The following is a 7,209-nucleotide window of genomic DNA, read 5'->3' as shown; positions in this document are numbered from 1 at the left end:
TTGCTATTCCCTCTTTTTGCTTCTTGATTTTGCTATCAAGTTATTCAAAGTACCTAAATATTACCCTTTCGAATTCCTTATTAGGTCATTTTTTCCTCAAAAGATTTTCTGGTTCTGTATTTTTGTTTCTTGTTTGAGCCACTCTGTCTTATTGCTTCAAGTGATCTGATATTGTCTGTTGTCTCTGAAACATTGTGGTGGTGTTCTATTTGTACTTTATTGGTGTTTGTATATTGATGTGTTCTCAGGCTATTACTACCTATTTCCTGGAGCCTGTGTACAAGTCTCTGTTCATGTAGTGCAGTTGAGGGTGGATTTGGCTGGTGTTGGCCACTGTCTGTCATTGTCAGTGGTGCAATAGCAGGTAGTGGGCTTACCCAGTAGCTTAAGCCTCAGGAGATTCAGTCTGGGCCATGTGGGTATGGTTTCTGGATCCTCCTGGATGGAACAAAGAAAATTATTTTTAAAGAACAAGAGAAAGGAAATAAACAAAAACAAAAAAAAAATGTAATTGGAGATAAAAGACAAACAAAAGCAAAATAATAATAATCAAAAAAGTAATTTAGTAGCTACAAAAAGGAAGGTAAATATAAACAAGTGAAGACTAAAAAACAGAAAACAGGAAAACAGAAATAAAACTAGAGAGGGAAAGAGCAAAGAGAAAATAATGAAAAAGTAAGAGAAGAAAAAGAAGGATAAGGAAAAATAAAGGAGAAACAGAATGAAAAAAGAAATGCAGAGAAGTATAGGAAAAACAAAGGGAAGGGACAGAAAAGATAAGGAAAACAGGAAAAGAGAGGAGAAAACTGGGGTAAGGAGAATGGTCCAGAGAGGAGAAAACTTTCAGAGAGTAGGGCTGATGCCTTCTACAAGTCAAGGAGGCCACAGGGATGGGGGTTGTTCAGGGTTGCCTATTGCTCGACAGAGTTCCTGCTGACATAGATAGTGTCTGAGGCCAGGTTACCTGATCTAGAAGGTTTTGGTGAGCCCAGCATGCAGCTCAGGGCAGGAAAGCTGGTTATAGAAGGATTTGCTGTTCATCCAAGGGTGGCCAGGAGAAGACAACCCATCTGGCACTGCATGTTCTGCTGCTTTGATGATGCATGGGATACTCATGCACCAAGTACCTGATCCAGTAGGGCACAGCTCCAATCTGAGTGGGCCAGGGATTATGCAAGGGGTAGGTGTCACTGGTCACTAGACAGGTGAGAGTGGAGGGTAGTCACACTGCTGATAACCAGGATAGTGACAGAAATAAGGGGAGGATTAGACCTTACTGATTGTCAACCACTAGTGTGGGGTTTTGTGCTGTTAGGATACTGCCCTATTCACACACTACTTGCAATTTTTTTAAATGACTGCATCATGACAGGCCAGTGAACTCTTCACTTGTTTCATCTGTTTCCTCTCTTTCCACTTTTATTCAGTTTCTTTTTCTAGTCAATATTCCATCCACTTCTCTATCCTTTCCTCTGAAATTCATAGTCCCCAGATTATCATCAGTATATTTTCATTTGTTCTTTCTGTCTTTGTTGTAGAGTGTTTGGGGGGTTTGTATGCCTAACCCACCATTTTGCCAGAAGTCCATCAAGAACTAGTGCCTTGAAGTTGGTTCCAACTCATAGAGTCCCTGTGTATGGTTTCCAAGGCTATACATCTTGGAAGGAGTGAAAATTCTCATCTTTCTCCCAAGAAATGGCTAGTAGATTCAAACTGCTGATCTTAAAGTTATTGAAAAAAAGGAAACCTGAGATATTAATTTATAATGAAATCAACTACAAAGCAAAAAGAGGAAGTAGTGTAGAAACAAGAATTCCAAATGGCAAAGAAGTTGAGTAGATTTCAACATAAAACAGACTGTTTCAAACAGGGAGATAATTAGTAAATTACAGGATGACCTCAAAGAAAATTAATATACCTGCACATCAAAATTAAAAAAGAGGAAAGTCAGAAAGGTTTAGCAAACATTAACACACAAAAAATGGTAATGGAAAAAAAACAAACCCACAAACAAAATGAACTCAATCCTGAAAATCTGTGAAACAAAGAAAGCAGCAGCACCACAAAAAAAACACATAACAAAATGACAGCCATCAGTTCATATCTATAAATAATCACACTGAATGCAAATGAATTAAATGTACCACTTAACAGACAGCAAAAGCAGAATGGATAAGAAAATTGAACCATTCAATATACTGTCTACAAGAGACACACCAAAGAGATGGAGAAAACCTAAATGCCCATCAACAACAGAATGTTTAAACAAACTTTGGTACATACACACAATGGAAAACTACACAAAGTTGAAGAGTAACAATGAATCTGTGAAACACTTCACAACATGATTGAACATGGAAGATATTATACTGAGTGAAATAAGTCAATCATACAAGGATAGATATCATATGAGATCAAAGTTATAAAAAGTTAAGAAAAGGTTTTCTTGAAAAAAAATACTCTATGATGGTTGATGGTGGGCAAGAGACAGGGAAAATTATTCATGGGCTAGAGGGTAGACACATGTTAACATGGGTGATAGGGCAGACAATATACAAGAGGAAGGTTAGCAAAGAAAAGATGAGGTAGCTGGCGACACAACAAAATACAACAGTTAAAGTGAATAGAGGTGAATTCTACTAACTATTGGTACATGGCGGTGGTGGTGACTGTGTGTTGTGGAGTCAGTTTAAATCATTACCAGAGGAAAGCCTTATCTTTTTCCCGCAGGATGGCTGGTAGTTTGGAACTGCTGACCTTGAGGTTAGCAGCCCAACTTGTAACCACTACTCTATCAGAGTTCCTTGGTACATGGAGGGGATCATAACCATTGTAATGAAGTAATGTATATGATTTGTTAAATGTAAAACTGATGAGCTGCTCTGTAAACTGTCAGTCAATTCACAATAAAAAGTTTTAAAAAAAATAGGGTTCATTATAATCAAGTTGCCTTTTATGTTTATTTTTCTGTTACTTTTATCAAATGAGTAGCCAAATATCTTCAGACACCAGTGATCCCATCTCTTTATAGTTATTCACCTCTCCTTTGACAAATATTGCAGAGCTTTCTTCCCCAAATCAGTTCTTAAATATGAAATGAAACAACATAAGTGTTTCACGATATTTTGGCACCTAAATCTAGTTTTGAAATTTCCCTGAAAACCTACGGGATAATTAAAAAGTATGTTATTTTACCTTATAAAAAAGATAGATGCTAGAAGTAATAACATTTCTTAGCTGTACTATTATTGTATGGTAGCATGAGAAGAGTTATTAGATCAGAGATGACAAGTAATGTGCCTTAGGTTAAATTTGCATAGACAAAACATTATTAATATAAATACTTCACTAATGGTGTGTCAATGGGAAATCCCTCAAGAATTGTCAATGCCATTGCTAACCATACTAGGTTTTTTACCCTCAGCAGAAATCCTGATTAAAATTCTTCTAAGATTTTTTCTCTACCTTGAAAGACTATGTGCTCATGCATTTTGATATTCAATAATAAAATAATGACAACCATTAACACTTGTCATCTAAAATTAAATTTTGTATTAATTGATGTTTGCATGAAGACGCTGAAAAAAGCTCTAGGCTATTGCTTATTTCTTAAAACAAGGATAGACTCAGAACCTTAAGGGAATGTACCAGGCCTTCAAACTATTGCTACTTTGAATAATAAACTCTTAAATGCAGGCTTCTGAGCTGACGTCAGTTATTAAACTTTCATACTGTATCAGTGGACAGAGTCTGAATTTTCAAAACTCATTTTGGTTCAGATACAGATGAGACCATATTTAGGTAACACTTCACAAATGCCAAGCCTGCCTTTTGCTAATTCAAGATTCAGCAGAAAAAGAATCAGTAAAACAGGACAACAAGACGGAATGATAAGACAGAGAACATTTTATCATGATTAGTTAATCACTGGGCTGTTCAAACCCACCGATCAGCTGTGAGGGAGAAAGATGAGGCTGTCTCCTCCAGTAAAGTCTTGGAAACCCAAAGAAACACTTCCCTGTTGTGTAGGGTCACTCACTATGAGTGGTAATTGACTCAATGGCATGGTTGATATCCTTTTGGTGGTGATGTGCCGTGGAGTCGGTTCCAACTCACAGCGACCCTGTACAGGGTTTCCGAGGCTGTAAATCTTTACAGGAGCAGAAAGCCATATCTTTCTCCCACAGAACAGCTGGTAGTTTCGAACTGCTGACCTAAAGGTTCGTAGCCTGATTCGTAACCACTATGTTACCAGAACTACCTTGATATCCTTTTAGTGTTCTCTTTTTCTAATATAAAAGGAACTCTATTTCAATCTTTTAAATTATCTCAAATCCACAAAAATTTAGCAATCTTTGCTTTTCTGCCTGCTCTCCCTCCCCAAGAATGCCGAGCTCCCAGCTCCTGCTAAGCTAACGCTGCGGTTGTCCCCTCAGCCGCCATCACGATCCTCTGCCCGGACCTCATCAGTCATGATGAGATGGTCTCCGACTTTTACAAGATGCAGGATATCATGGCTGGGCTGTGATTGGAAGTGGAGGGGAAGATGGTCAGTAGGACAGAGGGTAACATTGATGACTTGCTCATCAGTGGAAACGCCTCCGCTGAAGGCAGAACAGTGAAAGCAACGAAAGCACAATAGCCATGGTTGTTGGCTTTGTCATGAACCATCACCTGCAGGAAACTAGCTTCACAAAGAAGCCTACAAGAAGTACAGCAAAGATTACAAGAAATCAATCAAAGGCAAACTTGAAGAACAGATACCAGAGAGTAAAACCCTTTACGACAGGGGCTGCGGAGTAAGTTAATCCTGGCGAATTAAAAAAACCATCGGTTTTTTATTGGTGAAAATAGGAATCCAGATGGGATGGTTGCTCTGCTGAATTATCATGAAGATAGTGTAACCCTATATATGACTTTCTTTAAAGATGGTTTAGAAACGGAAAAATATTAACAAATTTGGCAATTATTTGGATCTGTCACCTGTCATCCTAGCTGGCTGCTGCTCTTCATCCACACAACACCAGGACTTGGACAAAATGGGACTGATGTCATCTTGAGACCTTCATTTATTTGGCGCAGAGGTATTTTTTTTTTTTAAAGGGGAAAAAACAAAAATGTGTAGGTTGTCTATAAATAAAATGCATTTAAAGTCATTTGAGAATGCCTCTTAGTTGACTATTTTAACTAAATTCATCCTGTAGTGAGTGCTCTTGGAGAAGCTGGAACTGGACTGTGGCTCAATACAGTACTGAAGTAAGAGTCTTCAGATCACTTCCACAGTTTAAACAATGTTTGTGAAATTGGAGAATAAAATCAAGAGTCAAAATTCATGATTCTTGATCGAAATAAAGGGAGCAACTATGGTCCTAACATAAAAAAAAAGAGGCTAATATAATTGGAAGCTACGTATTGTCAGAGATCATTTATTATAAATGGAGTAGAACCAAGTTCTAACGAAATCTAGAAGTCTCTCACAATGAGTCAAATTCCCTGGTGTTGGCATCGTTACTAGAACAGGGATAGGCAAACCGTCCTGACTTGTTTTACCTATTACTACTCGGGATACAAACCTTCACGACAGCAGTTTGAATCCACCAGTTGTTCTGCGGGAGAAAGATGAGGCTTTCTGCTCCCGTAAAGATTTATAGCCTCGGAAACCCTGTACATGGTCGCTATGAGTCGGAACCATCTTCACGGCACATAACAACAACAACAACAATAACATGCTAAGATAGGTTTTACTTTAAAATGGTTAAAAAGAATCCAAAGAATGGCTTGCATATGAAAATTTTAATGTCCAGTTTCATCGGAACACAGCCGTATGCTTGTTTACGTGTTATCTATGGCTGCTTTCACAATACAACAGTGTTTGGGGCAGAGACTGTAAGTAACTTCTATAGCCATTTACAGAAAAAGATGTGCTTTAGAAGATGAGCTTCTAGTTGGCACGTGGGATAGCTGCTGTACAAAGGAAAAACAATATAGTGTATCTGAAAAGGCCTACGTGTCAGAATGAAAATGCATCTGTGTGACAGAACTGGCGCAGTTACTGTCTGTTTCTAAGGTTCACACTACAGATGCAAGAAAAAAGTCCCTAGTACTTTCTGTCTGCCTGCTTTTGTGGCAGCCAAGATTGATAGGGGACTACAGGTTTCACTAACAAGGGAGAGAAGTCAGAAAGCCTGTAAACAGTTAAACCAGTTACTTCTTAAAAGGAATCCAAGTTCTGAGTTTACATGAGAAATATTGAAAGATAATTTTTCCTATTAAAAAAAAAATCACAATCTTTGCTTCAACAAAGTGAAATTAATTATTTAAAAATTATGTCTAATTATCAGAACCCCTGTTCCCTCCAGAACCCAGACTCTCTTAATAAATCTTTCTATTTATTTGGCAACATACTTATTTATACAGATTCAACAAAAATCTGCCCTCCATTTTTAGTGCATGATTAAAATCCAGAAACCAAATCCACTGCCATGGAGTCAGTTCCTACTCATAGTGACCCTGTGTAGGGTTTCAGAGGTTGTAAATCTTTATGAAATCAGAATGCCTCATCTTTTTCCCAAGGAGTGGCTGATGGATTTGAATTGGCCAACTTTCAGTTAGCAGTTCAATGCTTATTTCTACAGCATCACCTGGGCTTGAGGACATGATTAGAAACATCAGTTCTGCAACCGAACCTTTTCTGGAGTATTCTATTTGAGGACTATACTCATTTAATCAGATAGACCATTTTTAAAGAGGGAATATTGGTTGACATATGGAGGCAATGTCAAAGAATCTTCATGGGACACTACTCGGTGTATGGAGTCACAGTCTTACAGGGACAGGTTAGGAGTATTAGCAAATTTTGAGGACATTGAGGAAAGGAATTCACCAAAATTTATAGGTGCAGCTGCTGAAATATAGTGGAGTTTCTTAGTTTTTTTTTTCCCCCTTGGGAGTACAAATTATAAAGGTTTTTAAAGTTTAATCTGAGATTCCTTATGAAGAATTCCAGAGAGAATTTAATTTTGTGGCATTTTTAATCTTAGCATCTTAATTTTATTATGTCAAAGGACATTCATTGAGATTTTTATGATTGTAATGGGGAAGTTGCTCAGAAAACATTCTGAAAGACTTTGAAACAGGCAAAAAATTTCCTAGACATCATGACTAGAACATGACAGGTTATATACAACTATCATATGTTTAAGGCATTTA

At 37.6% G+C, this 7,209-nt stretch overlaps 1 pseudogene; it reads left to right on the top strand.

The window, feature by feature from the left end:
* Positions 1–4,465: 4,465 nt before the first annotated feature.
* Positions 4,466–6,163, top strand: LOC102814891 (annotated as a pseudogene).
* Positions 6,164–7,209: the final 1,046 nt, after the last annotated feature.

This window comes from Chrysochloris asiatica, unplaced genomic scaffold (assembly GCF_000296735.1).
Source record: "Chrysochloris asiatica unplaced genomic scaffold, ChrAsi1.0 scaffold00012, whole genome shotgun sequence".
NCBI classification, from domain to species: domain Eukaryota; kingdom Metazoa; phylum Chordata; class Mammalia; order Afrosoricida; family Chrysochloridae; genus Chrysochloris; species Chrysochloris asiatica.
This window is presented reverse-complemented; position numbering and strand designations above follow the sequence as displayed.